The sequence below is a fragment of the Heterodontus francisci genome, chromosome 42 (genome assembly GCF_036365525.1).
Source record: "Heterodontus francisci isolate sHetFra1 chromosome 42, sHetFra1.hap1, whole genome shotgun sequence".
Lineage (NCBI taxonomy): Eukaryota > Metazoa > Chordata > Chondrichthyes > Heterodontiformes > Heterodontidae > Heterodontus > Heterodontus francisci.
In genome coordinates, this window is record NC_090412.1 from 31828120 (window position 1) to 31844251 (window position 16132).

A 16132-nucleotide genomic window follows, 5' to 3' on the forward strand; every position below is an offset into this window, starting at 1 on the left:
TGTGGATGTACAGTCTCAGGAACAATGGTTATGGTGTTGATGTGGAAGAACAGTCTCATGACCAATAGTCCTGGTGTTGATGTGGATGAACATTCTCAGGAACAATAGCCCTGGTGTTGATGTGAATGAACAGTCTCAGGAACAATAGCTCTGGTGTTGATGTGGATGATCATTCTCAGGAACAATAGCCCTGGTGTTGATGTGGATGAACATTTTCAGAAACAATAGCTCTGGTGTTGATATGGATGAAGAGTCTAAGGAACAATGGTTCTGGTGTTGATGTGGATGAACAGTGTCAGGAACAATAGTCCTGGCGTTAATGTGGATGAACATTCTCAGGAACAATAGCCCTGGTATTCATCTGGATGAACATTCTCAGGAACAATAGCCCTGGTGTTGATGTGGATGAACAGTCTCAGGAACAATAGTCCTGGTGTTGCTGTGGATGAACATTCTCAGGAACAATAGCCCTGGTGTTGATTTGGATGAACAGTCTCATGAACAATAGCCCTGGTGTTGAAGTGGATGAACATTCTCAGGAACAATAGCCATGGTGTTGATGTGGATGAAAAGTCTCATGAACAATAGCCCTGGTGTTGATGTGGATGAACATTCTCAGGAACAATAGCCCTGGTGTTGATGTGGATGAGCATTCTCAGGAACAATAGCCCTGGTGTTGATGTGGATGTCCAGTCTCAGGAACTATAGTCCTGGTTTTGCTGTGGATGAACATTCTCAGGAACAATAGCCCTGGTGTTGATTTGGATGAACAGTCTCATGAACAATAGCCCTGGTGTTGATGTGGATGAACATTCTCAGGAACAATAGCCCTGGTGTTGATGTGGATGTACAGTCTCAGGAACAATAGTCCTGGTGTTTATGTGGATGAACTTTCTCAGGAACAATAGTCCTGTTGTTGATGTGGATGAACATTTACAGGAACAACAGACCTGGTGTTGATATGGATGAACATTTTCAGGAACATCAGTCCTGGTGTTGATGTGGATGAACATTCTCAGGAACAATAGCACTGGTGTTGATGTTTATGAACAGACTCAGGAACGATAGTCCTGGTGTTTATGTGGCTAAACATTCTTCGGAACAATAGCCCTGGTGTTAATGTGGCTAAACAGTCTTAGGAACAATAGCCCTGGTGTTGATGTGGATGAACAGTCTCTTGAACAATAGCCCTGGTGCTGATGAGGATGAATAGTCTCAGGATCATTGCACTTGTGTTGATGTGGATGAACAATCTCAGGATCAATAGTCCTGGTGTTGATGTGGATGAACATTCTCAGGAACAATCGCACTGGTACAGATGTGGAAGAACAGTTTTTTGAACAATTGCCCTGGTGTTGATCGGAATGAACAGTCTCAGGAACAATAGCCCTGGTGTTGACGTGGATGAACATTCTCAGGAACAATAGCTCTTGTGTTGATGTGGATGAACAGTTGCAGGAACAATAGCCCTAGTTTTGATGGGAATGACCAGTCTCAGGAACAATAGCCCTGGTTTTGATGTGGATGTACAGTCTCAGGAACAATAGTCCTGGTGTTGTTGTGGATGTACATACTCAGGAACAATAGCCCTGGTGTTGATGTGGATGAACATTTTTTGGAACAATAGCCCTGGTGTAGATTTGGGTGAACAGTCTCAGGAACAATGGTTCTGGTTGTTGATGTGGATGTACAGTCTCAGGAACATTAGCTTTGGTGTTGATGTGGATAAACGTTCTCAGGAAAAACATCCCTGGTGTTGATATGGATGAACAGTCTCAGGAACAATGGTTCTGGTGTTGATGTGGAAGAACAGTCTCATGGCCAATAGTCCTGGTGTTGATGTGGATGAACTGTCTCAGGAACAATAGCCCTGGTGTTGATGTGGATGTACAGTCTCAGGAAAAATAGGCCTGGTGTTGATGTGGATGAACTTTCTCAGGAACAATAGCCCTGGTGTTGATGTGGATGAACATTTTCAGAAACAATAGCTCTAGTGTTGATATGGATGAAGAGTCTAAGGAACAATGGTTCTGGTGTTGATGTGGATGAACAGTCTCAGGACAATAGTCCTGGCGTTAAAGTGGATGAACATTCTCAGGAACAATAGCCCTGGTGTTGATGTGGATGATCATTCTCAGGAACAATAGCCCTGGTATTGATATGGATGAACATTCTCAGGAACAATAGCCCTTGTGCTGATGTGGATGAACAGTCTCAGGAACAATAGCCCTGGTGTTAATTTGGATGAACAGTCGCAGGAACAATAGCCCTGGTGTTGCTGTGGATGAACATTCTCAGGAACAATAGCCCTGGTGTTGATTTGGATGAACAGTCTCATGAACAATAGCCCTGGTGTTGATGTGGATGAACATTCTCAGGAACAATATCCCTGGTGTTGATGTGGATGAACATTTTCAGAAACAATAGCTCTGGTGTTGATATGGATGAAGAGTCTAAGGAACAATGGTTCTGTTGTTGATGTGGATGTACAGTCTCAGGAACAATGGTTATGGTGTTGATGTGGAAGAACAGTCTCATGACCAATAGTCCTGGTGTTGATGTGGATGAACATTCTCAGGAACAATAGCCCTGGTGTTGATGTGAATGAACAGTCTCAGGAACAAAAGCCCTGGTGTTGATGTGGATGAACATTTTCAGAAACAATAGCTCTGGTGTTGATATGGATGAAGAGTCTAAGGAACAATGGTTCTGGTGTTGATGTGGATGAACAGTGTCAGGAACAATAGTCCTGGCGTTAATGTGGATGAACATTCTCAGGAACAATAGCCCTGGTATTCATCTGGATGAACATTCTCAGGAACAATAGCCCTGGTGTTGATGTGGATGAACAGTCTCAGGAACAATAGTCCTGGTGTTGCTGTGGATGAACATTCTCAGGAACAATAGCCCTGGTGTTGATTTGGATGAACAGTTTCATGAACTATAGCCCTGGTGTTGAAGTGGATGAACATTCTCAGGAACAATAGCCATGGTGTTGATGTGGATGAAAAGTCTCATGAACAATAGCCCTGGTGTTGATGTGGATGAACATTCTCAGGAACAATGGCCCTGGTGTTGATGTGGATGAGCATTCTCAGGAACAATAGCCCTGGTGTTGATGTGGATGTCCAGTCTCAGGAACTATAGTCCTGGTGTTGCTGTGGATGAACATTCTCAGGAACAATAGCCCTGGTGTTGATTTGGATGAACAGTCTCATGAACAATAGCCCTGGTGTTGATGTGGATGAACATTCTCAGGAACAATAGCCCTGGTGTTGATGTGGATGTACAGTCTCAGGAACAATAGTCCTGGTGTTTATGTGGATGAACTTTCTCAGGAACAATAGTCCTGTTGTTGATGTGGATGAACATTTACAGGAACAACAGACCTGGTGTTGATATGGATGAACATTTTCAGGAACATCAGTCCTGGTGTTGATGTGGATGAACATTCTCAGGAACAATAGCACTGGTGTTGATGTGGATGAACAGACTCAGGAACGATAGTCCTGGTGTTTATGTGGCTAAACATTCTTCGGAACAATAGCCCTGGTGTTAATGTGGCTAAACAGTCTTAGGAACAATAGCCCTGGTGTTGATGTGGATGAACAGTCTCTTGAACAATAGCCCTGGTGCTGATGAGGATGAATAGTCTCAGGATCATTGCACTTGTGTTGATGTGGATGAACAATCTCAGGATCAATAGTCCTGGTGTTGATGTGGATGAACATTCTCAGGAACAATCGCACTGGTACAGATGTGGAAGAACAGTTTTTTGAACAATTGCCCTGGTGTTGATCGGAATGAACAGTCTCAGGAACAATAGCCCTGGTGTTGACGTGGATGAATATTCTCAGGAACAATAGCTCTTGTGTTGATGTGGATGAAGAGTTGCAGGAACAATAGCCCTAGTTTTGATGGGAATGACCAGTCTCAGGAACAATAGCCCTGGTTTTGATGTGGATGTACAGTCTCAGGAACAATAGTCCTGGTGTTGTTGTGGATGTACATACTCAGGAACAATAGCCCTGGTGTTGATGTGGATGAACATTTTTTGGAACAATAGCCCTGGTGTAGATTTGGGTGAACAGTCTCAGGAACAATGGTTCTGGTTGTTGATGTGGATGTACAGTCTCAGGAACATTAGCTTTGGTGTTGATGTGGATAAACGTTCTCAGGAAAAACATCCCTGGTGTTGATATGGATGAACAGTCTCAGGAACAATGGTTCTGGTGTTGATGTGGAAGAACAGTCTCATGGCCAATAGTCCTGGTGTTGATGTGGATGAACTGTCTCAGGAACAATAGCCCTGGTGTTGATGTGGATGTACAGTCTCAGGAAAAATAGGCCTGGTGTTGATGTGGATGAACTTTCTCAGGAACAATAGCCCTGGTGTTGATGTGGATGAACATTTTCAGAAACAATAGCTCTAGTGTTGATATGGATGCAGAGTCTAAGGAACAATGGTTCTGGTGTTGATGTGGATGAACAGTCTCAGGACAATAGTCCTGGCGTTAAAGTGGATGAACATTCTCAGGAACAATAGCCCTGGTGTTGATGTGGATGATCATTCTCAGGAACAATAGCCCTGGTATTGATATGGATGAACATTCTCAGGAACAATAGCCCTTGTGCTGATGTGGATGAACAGTCTCAGGAACAATAGCCCTGGTGTTAATTTGGATGAACAGTCGCAGGAACAATAGCCCTGGTGTTGCTGTGGATGAACATTCTCAGGAACAATAGCCCTGGTGTTGATTTGGATGAACAGTCTCATGAACAATAGCCCTGGTGTTGATGTGGATGAACATTCTCAGGAACAATATCCCTGGTGTTGATGTGGATGTACAGTCTCAGGAACGATAGTCCTGGTGTTGATGTGGATGAATATTATCAGGAACAATAGCCCTGTTGTTGATGTGGTTGAACATTTACAGGAACAAGAGACCTGGTACAGATGTGGAAGAACAGTTTTATGAACAATAGCCCTGGTGTTGATGGGAATGAACAGTCTCAGGAACAATAGCCCTTGTGTTGACGTGGATGAACATTCTCAGGAACAATAGCTCTTGTGTTGATGTGGATGAACAGTTGCAGGAACAATAGCCCTAGTTTTGATGGGAATGGCCAGTCTCAGGAACAATAGCCCTGATGTTGATGTGGATGTACAGTCTCAGGAACAATAGTCCTGGTGTTGTTGTGGATGTACAGTCTCAGGAACAATAGCCCTGGTGTTGATGTGGATGAACATTTTTTGGAACAATAGCCCTGCTGTAGATATTGGTGAACAGTCTCAGGAACAATGGCTCTGGTGTTGATGTGGATGTACAGTCTCAGGAACATTAGCTTTGGTGTTGATGTGGATAAACATTCTCAGGAAAAACATCCCTGGTGTTCATATGGATGAACAGTCTCAGGAACAATGGTTCTGGTGTTGATGTGGAAGAAAAGTCTCATGACCAATAGTCCTGGTGTTGATGTGGATGCACTGTCTCAGGAACAATAGCCCTGGTGTTGATGTGGATGTACAGTCGCAGGAACAATAGGCCTGGTGTTGATGTGGATGAACATTTTCAGGAACAATCGCCCTGGTGTTGATGTGGATGATCATTTTGAGAACAATAGCTCTGGTGTTGATATGGATGAAGAGTCTAAGGAACAATGGTTCTGGTGTTGATGTGGATGAACAGCCTCAGGAACAATAGTCCTGGCGTTAATGTGGATGATCATTCTCAGGAACAATAGCCCTGGTATTGATGTGGATGAACATTCTCAGGAACAATAGCCCTGGTATTGATGTGGATGAACATTCTCAGGAACAATAGCCCTGGTGTTGATTTGGATGAACAGTCTCATGAACAATAGCCCTGGTGTTGATGTGGATGAACATTCTCAGGAACAATAGCCCTGGTGTTGATGTGGATGAAAAGTCTCATGAACAACAGCACTGGTGTTGATGTGGATGTCCAGTCTCAGGAACAATAGCCCTGGTGTTGATGTGGATGAAAAGTCTCATGAACAATAGCCCTGGTGTTGATGTGGATGAACATTCTCAGGAACAATAGCCCTGGTGTTGATGTGGATGAACATTCTCAGGAACAATAGCCCTGGTGTTGATGTGGATGAAAAGTCTCATGAACAATAGCCCTGGTGTTGATGTGGATGAAAAGTCTCATGAACAATAGCCCTGGTGTTGATGTGGATGAACATTCTCCGGAACAATAGCCCTGGTGTTGATGTGGATGAACATTCTCAGGAACAATAGCCCTGGTGTTGATGTGGATGAACATTCTCAGGAACAATAGCCCTGGTGTTGATGTGGATGTCCAGTCTCAGGAACAATAGTCCTGGTGTTGCTGTGGATGAACATTCTCAGTAACAATAGCCCTCGTGTTGATTTGGATGAACAGTCTCATGAACAATAGCCCTGGTGTTGATGTGGATGAACATTCCCAGGAACAATAGCCCTGGTGTTGATGTGGATGTACAGTCTCAGGAACAATAGTCCTGGTGTTGATGTGGATGAACATTCTCAGGAACAATAGCCCTGTTGTTGATGTGGATGAACATTTACAGGAACAACAGACCTGGTGTTGATATGGATGAACATTTTCAGGAACAACAGTCCTGGTGTTGTCGTGGATGAACATTCTCAGGAACAATATCACTGGTGTTGATGTGGATGAACATTCTCAGGAACGATAGTCCTGGTGTTTATGTGGCTAAACATTCTTCGGAACAATAGCCCTGGTGTTAATGTGGCTAAACAGTCTTAGGAACAATAGCCCTGGTGTTGATGTGGATGAACAGTCTCTTGAACAATAGGCCTGGTGCTGATGTGGATGAATAGTCTCAGGATCATTACCCTGGTGTTGATGCGGATGAACATTCTCAGGATCAATAGTCCTCGTGTTGATGTGGATGAACATGATCAGGAACAATAGCCCTAGTTTTGCTGGGAATGACCAGTCTCAGGAACAATAGCCCTGATGTTGATGCGGATGTTCAGTCTCAGGAACAATAGTCCTGGTATTGATGTGGATGTGCAGTCTCAGGAACAATAGTTCTGTTATTGATGTGGATGAACAGTCTCAGGAACAATCGCACTGGGACAGATGTTGATTAACAGTTTCATGAACAATAGCCCTGGTGTTGATGGGAATGAACAGTCAGAGGAACAATAGCATTTATTTTGATCGGAATGAAGAGCCTCGGGAACAATAGCCCTGGCGTTGACGTGGATGAACATTCTCAGGAACAATAGCTCTGGTGTTGATGTGGATGAACAGTTGCAGGAACTATAGCACTGTTTTTGATGGGAATGACCAGTCTCAGGAACAGTAGCCCTGATGTTGATGTGGATGAAGAGTCTAAGGAACAATGGTTCTGGTGTTGATGTGGATGAACAGTCTCATGAAAATAGCCCAGGTGCTGATGTGGATGAACATTCTCAGGAACAAAAGCTCAGGTGTTGATATGGAAGAACAGTCTCGTTATCATCAGCCCTGGTGTTGATGTGGGTGAACAGTCTCAGGAACAATAGCTCTTGTGTTGATGTGGATGTAAAGTCTCAGGAACAATAGCCTTGGTGTTGATGTGGATGAACATTTTTAGGAACAATAGCCATGGTGTCGATATGGATGAAGAGTCCCAGGGACATTAGCTTTGGTGCTGATGTGGATAAACATTCTCAGGAAGATCAGCCCTGGTGTTGATATGGATGAACAGTCTCTGGAACAATGGTTCTGGTGTTGATGTGGATGAACAGTCTCAGGAACAATAGTCCTGGTGTTGATGTGAATGAACAGTCTCTGGAACAATAGCCCTGGTGTTGATGTGGATGAACATTTTTGGAACAATAGCCCTGGTGTAGATATGGTTGAACAGTCTCAAGAACAATGGTTCTGGTGTTGATGTGGATGTACAGTCTCAGGAACATTAGCTTTGGTGTAGATGTGGTTAAACATTCTCAGGAAAAACAGCCCTAGTGTTGATATGGATGAACAGTCTCAGGAACAATGGTTTTGGTGTTGATGTGGAAGAACAGGCTCATGACCAATAGCCCTGGTGTTGATGTGGATGTGCAGTCTCAGGAACAATAGGCCTGGTGTTGATGTGGATGAACATTCTCAGGAACAATAGCCCTGGTGTTGATGTGGATGAACATTTTCAGAAACAATAGCCCTGGTGTTGATATGGATGAAGAGTCTAAGGAACAATGGTTCTGGTGTTGATGTGGATGAACATTCTCAGGAACAATAGCCCTGGTGTTGATGTGGATGAACAGTCGCAGGAACAATAGCCCTGGTGTTGCTGTGGATGAACATTCTCAGGAACAATAGTCCTGTTGTTGATGTGGATGAACATTTACAGGAACAACAGACCTGGTGTTGATATGGATGAGCATTTTCTGGAACAACAGCCCTGGTGTTGTTGTGGATGAACATTCTCAGGAACAATAGCACTGGTGTTGATGTGGATGAACATTTTCAGAAACAATAGCCCTGGTTTTGATATGGATGAAGAGTCTAAGGAACTATGGTTCTGGCGTTAATGTGGATGAACATTCTCAGCAACTATAGCCCTGGTGTTGATGTGGATGATCATTCTCAGGAACAAACGCCCTAGTATTGATGTGGATGAACATTCTCAGGAACAATAGCCCTGGTGTTGATGTGGATGAACAGTCGCAGGAACAATAGCCCTGGTGTTGCTGTGGATGAACATTCTCAGGAACAATAGTCCTGTTTTTGATGTGGATGAACATTTACAGGAACAACAGACCTGGTGTTGATATGGATGAGCATTTTCTGGAACAACAGCCCAGGTGTTGTTGTGGATGAACATTCTCAGGAACAATAGCACTGGTGTTGATGTGGATAAACATTCTCAGGAAAAACAGCCCTGGTGTTGATATGGATGAACAGTCTCAGGAACAATGGTTCTGGTGTTGATGTGGATGAACAGTCTCATGACCAATAGTCCTGGTGTTGATGTGGATGAACAGTCTCAGGAGCAATAGCCCTGTTGTTGATGTGGATGTACAGTCTCAGGAACAATAGGCCTGGTGTTGATGGGAATGAACAGTCAGAGGAACAATAGCATTGGTTTTGATCGGAATGGACAGTTTCAGGAACAATAGCCCTGGTGTTGATGGGAATGAACATTCCCAGGAATAATAGCTCTGGTGTTGATGTGGATGAACAGTTGCAGGAACAATAGCCCTGTTTTTGATGGGAATGACCAGTCTCAGGAACAATAGCCCTGATGTTGATGTGGATGTACAGTCTCAGGAACAATAGTCCTGGTGTTGATGTAAATGTAAAGTCTCAGGAACAATAGCCTTGGTGTTGATGTGGATGAACATTTTTAGGAACAATAGCCCTGATGTAGATATGGATGAAGAGTCTCAGGGACATTAGCTTTGGTGCTGATGTGGATAAACATTCTCAGGAACAATAGCCCTGGTGTTGATGTGAATGAACAGTCTCAGGAACAATAGCTCTGGTGTTGATGTGAATGAACAGTCTCAGGAACAATAGCTCTGGTGTTGATGTGGATGTTCAGTCTCAGGAACAATAGCTATGGTGTTGATGTGGATGAACAGTCGCAGGAACAATAGCCCTGGTGTTGATGTTGATGTACAGTCTCAGGAACAATGGTTCTGGTGTTGATGTGGATGAACAGTCTCAGGAACAATAGTCCTGGCGTTAATGTGGATGAACATTCTCCGGAACAGTAGCCCTGGTGTTGATGTGGATGATCATTCTCAGGAACAATAGCCCTGGTATTGAGGTGGATGAACATTCACAGGAACAATAGCCCTGGTGTTGATGTGGATGAACAGTCTCAGGAACGATAGCCCTGGTGTTGCTGTGGATGAACATTCTCAGGAACAATAGCCCTGGTGTTGATTTGGATGAACAGTCTCATGAACAATAGCCCTTTTGTTGATGTGGATGACCATTCTCAGGAACAATAGCCCTGGTGTTGATGTGGATGTACAGTCTCAGGAACAATAGTCCTGGTGTTGATGTGGATGAACATTCTAAGGAACAATAGCCCTGTTATTGATGTGGATGAACATTTACAGGAACAACAGACCTGGTGTTGATATGGATGAACATTTTCTGGAACAACAGTCCTGGTGTTGTTTAGATGAACATTCTCAGGAACAATAGCACCAGTGTTGAAGTGGATGAACAGTCTCAGGAACGATAGTCCTGGTGTTTATGTGGCGAAACATTCTTCGGAACAATAGCCCTGGCGTTAATGTGGATGAACAGTCTCAGGAACAATAGCCCTGGTGTTGATGGGAATGAACAATTTCAGGAACAATAGCCCTGGTGTTGATGTGGATGATCTTTCTCAGGAACAATAGACCTGGTGTTGATTTGGATGAACAGTCTCTTGAACAATAGCCCTGGTGCTGATGTGGATGAACAGTCTCAGGAACAATCGCACTGGTACAGATGTGGATGAACAGTTTCATGAACAATAGCCCTGGTGTTGATGGGAATGAACAGTCAGAGGAACAATAGATTAGATTAGATTAGATTAGAGATACAGCACTGAAACAGGCCCTTCGGACCACCGAGTCTGTGCCGACCATCAACCACCCATTTATACTAATCCTACACTAATCCCATATTCCTACCAAACATCCCCACCTGTCCCTATATTTCCCTACCACCTACCTATACTAGTGACAATTTATAATGGCCAATTTACCTATCAACCTGCAAGTCTTTTGGCTTGAGGGAGGAAACAGGAGCACCCGGAGAAAACCCACGCAGACACAGGGAGAACTTGCAAACTCCACACAGGCAGTACCCAGAATTGAACCCGGGTTCCTGGAGCTGTGAGGCTGCAGTGCTAACCACTGCGCCACTGTGCCGCCAGGGCTATTATTCCTGAAAATGTTCATCCACATCAACACCAGACCTATTTGATAGGAATGAACAGTTTCAGGAACAATAGCCCTGGCGTTGAAGTGGATGAACATTTCCAGGAACAACAGCTCTGGTGTTGATGTGGATGAACAGTTGCAGGAACAATAGCCCTGTTTTTGATGGGAATAACCAGTCTCAGGAACAATAGCCCTGATGTTGATGTGGATGTACAGTCTCAGGAACAATAGTCCTGGTGTTGATGTAAATGTAAAGTCTCAGGAACAATAGCCTTGGTGTTGATGTGGATGAACATTTTCAGGAACAATAGCCCTGGTGTAGATATGGATGAATAGTCTCAGGGACATTAGCTTTGGTGCTGATGTGGATAAGCATTCTCAGGAACAATAGCCCTGGTGTTGATGTGAATGAACAGTCTCAGGAACAATAGCTCTGTTGTTGATGTGAATGAACAGTCTCAGGAACAATAGCGCTGGTGTTGATGTGGATGTACAGTCTCAGGAACAATAGCTCTGGTGTTGATGTGGATGAACAGTCGCAGGAACAATAGCCCTGGTGTTGATGTTGATGTACGGTCTCAGGAACAATAGTCCTGGTGTTGATGTGGATCAACATTCTCAGGAACAATAGGTCTGGTGTTGATGTGGATGATCATTTTCAGGAATAATAGCCCTGGAGTTGATATGGATGAAGAGTCTAAGGAACAATGGTTCTGGTGTTGATATGGATGAACAATCTCATGAAAAATAGCCCAGGTGCTGATGTGGATGAACATTCTCTGGAACAAAAGCTCAGGTGTTGATATGGAAGAACAGTCTCGTTATCATTAGCCCTGGTGTTGATATGAATGAAGAGTCTAAGGAACAATGGTTCTGGTGTTGATGTGGATGCACATTCTCAGGAACAATAGCCCTGGTGTTGATGTGGATGAACAGTCTCAGGATCAATAGCCCTGCTGTTAATGTGGATGAACAGTTGCAGGAACAATAGCCCTGGTGTTGATGTGGATGATCATTCTCAGGAACAATAGCCCTGGTATTGATGTGGATGAACATTCTCAGGAACAATAGCCCTGGTGTTGATGTGGATGAACAGTCTCAGGAACAATAGCCCTGCTGTTAATGTGGATGAACAGTCGCAGGAACAATAGCCCTGGTGTTGCTGTGGATGAACATTCTCAGGAACAATAGTCCTGTTGTTGATGTGGATGAACATTTACAGGAACAACAGACCTGGTGTTGATATGGATGAGCATTTTCTGGAACAACAGCCCTGGTGTTGTTGTGGATGAACATTCTCAGGAACAATAGCACTGGTGTTGATGTGGATAAACAGTCTCAGGAAAAACATCCCTGGTGTTGATATGGATGAACAGTCTCAGGAACAATGGTTCTGGTGTTGATGTGGATGAACAGTCTCAGGAACAATAGGCCTGGTGTTGATGTGGATGAACATTCTCAGGAACAATAGCCCTGGTGTTGATGTGGATGAACATTTTCAGAAACAATAGCCCTGGTATTGATATGGATGAAGAGTCTAAGGAACAATGGTTCTGGTGTTGATGTGGATGAACTGTCTCAGGAACAATAGTCCTGGCGTTAATGTGGATGAACATTCTCCGGAACAATAGCCCTGGTGTTGATGTGGATGATCATTCTCAGGAACAATAGCCCTGGTATTGAAGTGGATGAACATTCACAGGAACAATAGCCCTGGTGTTGATGTGGATGAACAGTCTCAGGAACAATAGCCCTGGTGTTGCTGTGGATGAACATTCTCAGGAACAATAGCCCTGGTGTTGATTTGGATGAACAGTCTCATGAACAATAACCCTTTTGTTGATGTGGATGACCATTCTCTGGAACAATAGCCCTGGTGTTGATGTGGATGTACAGTCTCAGGAACAATAGTCCTGGTGTTGATGTGGATGAACATTCTCAGGAACAATAGCCCTGTTATTGATGTGGATGAACATTTACAGGAACAACAGACCTGGTGTTGATATGGATGAACATTTTCTGGAACAACAGTCCTGGTGTTGTTTAGATGAACATTCTCAGGAACAATAGCACCAGTGTTGATGTGGATGAACAGTCTCAGGAACGATAGTCCTGGTGTTTATGTGGCGAAACATTCTTAGGAACAATAGCCCTGGCGTTAATGTGGATGAACAGTCTCAGGAACAATAGCCCTGGTGTTGATGGGAATGAACAATCTCAGGAACAATAGCCCTGGTGTTGATGTGAATGATCATTCTCAGGAACAATAGCTCTGGTGTTGATATGGATGAACAGTCTCGGGATCATTAGCCCTGGTGTTGATGTGGATGAACAGTCTCAGGAACAATAGTCCTGTTATTGATGTGGATGAACAGTCTCAGGAACAATCGCACTGGTACAGATGTGGATGAACTGTTTCATGAACAATAGCCCTGGTGTTGATGGGAATGAACAGTCAGAGGAACAATAGCATTGGTTTTGATCGGAATGAACAGTTGCAGGAACAATAGCCCTGGCGTTGACGTGGATGAACATTCTCAGGAACAATAGCTCTGGTGTTGATGTGGATGAACAGTTGCAGGAACAATAGCCCTGTTTTTGATGGGAATGACCAGTCTCAGGAACAAAAGCCCTGATGTTGATGTGGATGTACAGTCTCTGGAACAATAGTCCTGGTGTTGATGTAAATGTAAAGTCTCAGGAACAATAGCCTTGGTGTTGATGTGGATGAACATTTTTAGGAACAATAGCCCTGGTGTAGATATGGATGAAGAGTCTCAGGGACATTAGCTTTGGTGCTGATGTGGATAAACATTCTCAGGAACAATAGCCCTGGTGTTGATGTGAATGAACAGTCTCAGGAACAATAGCTCTGGTGTTGATGTGAATGAACAGTCTCAGGAACAATAGCTCTGGTGTTGATGTGGATGAACAGTCGCAGGAACAATAGCCCTGGTGTTGATGTTGATGTACAGTCTCAGGAACAATAGTCCTGGTGTTGATGTGGATGAACATTCTCAGGAACAATAGGTCTGGTGTTGATATGGATGAAGAGTCTAAGGAACAATGGTTCTGGTGTTGATGTGGATGAACAGTCTCATGAAAAATAGCCCAGGTGCTGATGTGGATGAACATTCTCTGGAACAAAAGCTCAGGTGTTGATATGGAAGAACAGTCTCGTTATCATTAGCCCTGGTGTTGATGTGGGTGAACAGTCTGAGGAACAATAGCTCTTGTGTTGATGTGGATGAACAGTTGCAGGAACAATAGCCCTAGTTTTGATGGGAATGACCAGTCTCAGGAACAATAGCCCTGATGTTGATGTGTATGTTCAGTCTCAGGAACAATAGTCCTGGTATTGATGTGGATGTGCAGTCTCAGGAACAATAGTCCTGTTATTGATGTGGATGAACAGTCTCAGGAACAATCGCACTGGGACAGATGTTGATGAAGAGTTTCATGAACAATAGCCCTGGTGTTGATGGGAATGAACAGTCAGAGAAACAATAGCATTTGTTTTGATCGGAATGAACAGCCTCAGGAACAATAGCCCTGGCGTTGACGTGGATGAACATTCTCAGGAACAATAGCTCTGGTGTTGATGTGGATGAACAGTCTCAGGAACAATAGTCCTGGTGTTGATGTAAATGTAAAGTCTCAGGAACAATAGCCTTGGTGTTGATGTGGATGAACATTTCTTGGAACAATAGCCCTGGTGTAGATATGGATGAACAGTCTCAGGAACATTAGCTTTGGTGTTATGTGGATAAACATAATCAGCAACAATAGCACTGGAGATGATTTGGATGAACATTTTTAGGAACAATAGCCCTGGTGTAGATATGGATGAAGAGTCTCAGGGACATTAGCTTTGTTGCTGATGTGGATAAACATTCTCAGGAAGATCTGCCCTCGTGTTGATATGGATGAACAGTCTCTGGAACAATGGTTCTGGTGTTGATGTGGATGAACAGTCTCAGGAATAATAGTCCTGGTGTTGATGTGAATGAACAGTCTCTGGAAGAATAGCCCTGGTGTTGATGTGGATGAACATTTTTTGGAACAATAGCCCTGGTGTAGATATGGGTGAACAGTCTCAGGAACAATGGTTCTGGTGTTGATGTGGATGTACAGTCTCAGGAACATTAGCTTTGGTGTAAATGTGGATAAGCATTCTCAGGAAAAACAGCCCTGGTGTTGATATGGATGAACAGTCTCAGGAACAACGGTGCTGGTGTTGATGTGGAAGAACAGTCTCATGACCAATAGTCCTGGTGTTGATGTGGATGAACAGTCTCAGGAACAATAGCCCTGGTGTTGATGTGGATGAACATTCTCAGGAACAATAGCCCTGGTGTTGATGTGGATGAACAGTCTCAGGAACAATAGCCCTGCTGTTAATGTGGATGAACAGTCGCAGGAACAATAGCCCTGGTGTTGCTGTGGATGAACATTCTCAGGAACAATAGTCCTGTTGTTGATGTGGATGAACATTTACAGGAACAACAGACCTGGTGTTGATATGGATGAGCATTTTCTGGAACAACAGCCCTGGTGTTGTTGTGGATGAACATTCTCAGGAACAACAGCACTGGTGTTGATGTGGATAAACATTCTCAGGAAAACAGCCCTGGTGTTGATATGGATGAACAGTCTCAGGAACAATGGTTCTGGTGTTGATGTGGATGAACAGTCTCATGACCAATAGTCCTGGTGTTGATGTGGATGAACAGCCTCAGGAACAATAGCCCTGGCGTTGACGTGGATGAACATTCTCAGGAACAATAGCTCTGGTGTTGATGTGGATGAACAGTTGCAGGAACAATAGCCCTGTTTTTGATGGGAATGACCAGTCTCAGGAACAATAGCCCTGATGTTGATGTGGATGTACAGTCTCAGGAACAATAGTCCTGGTGTTGATGTAAATGTAAAGTCTCAGGAACAATAGCCTTGGTGTTGATGTGGATGAACATTTCTTGGAACAATAGCCCTGGTGTAGATATGGATGAACAGTCTCAGGAACATTAGCTTTGGTGTTATGTGGATAAACATAATCAGGAACAATAGCACTGGTGTTGATTTGGATGAACATTTTTAGGAACAATAGCCCTGGTGTAGATATGGATGAAGAGTCTCAGGGACATTAGCTTTGTAGCTGATGTGGATAAACATTCTCAGGAAGATCAGCCCTCGTGTTGATATGGATGAACAGTCTCTGGAACA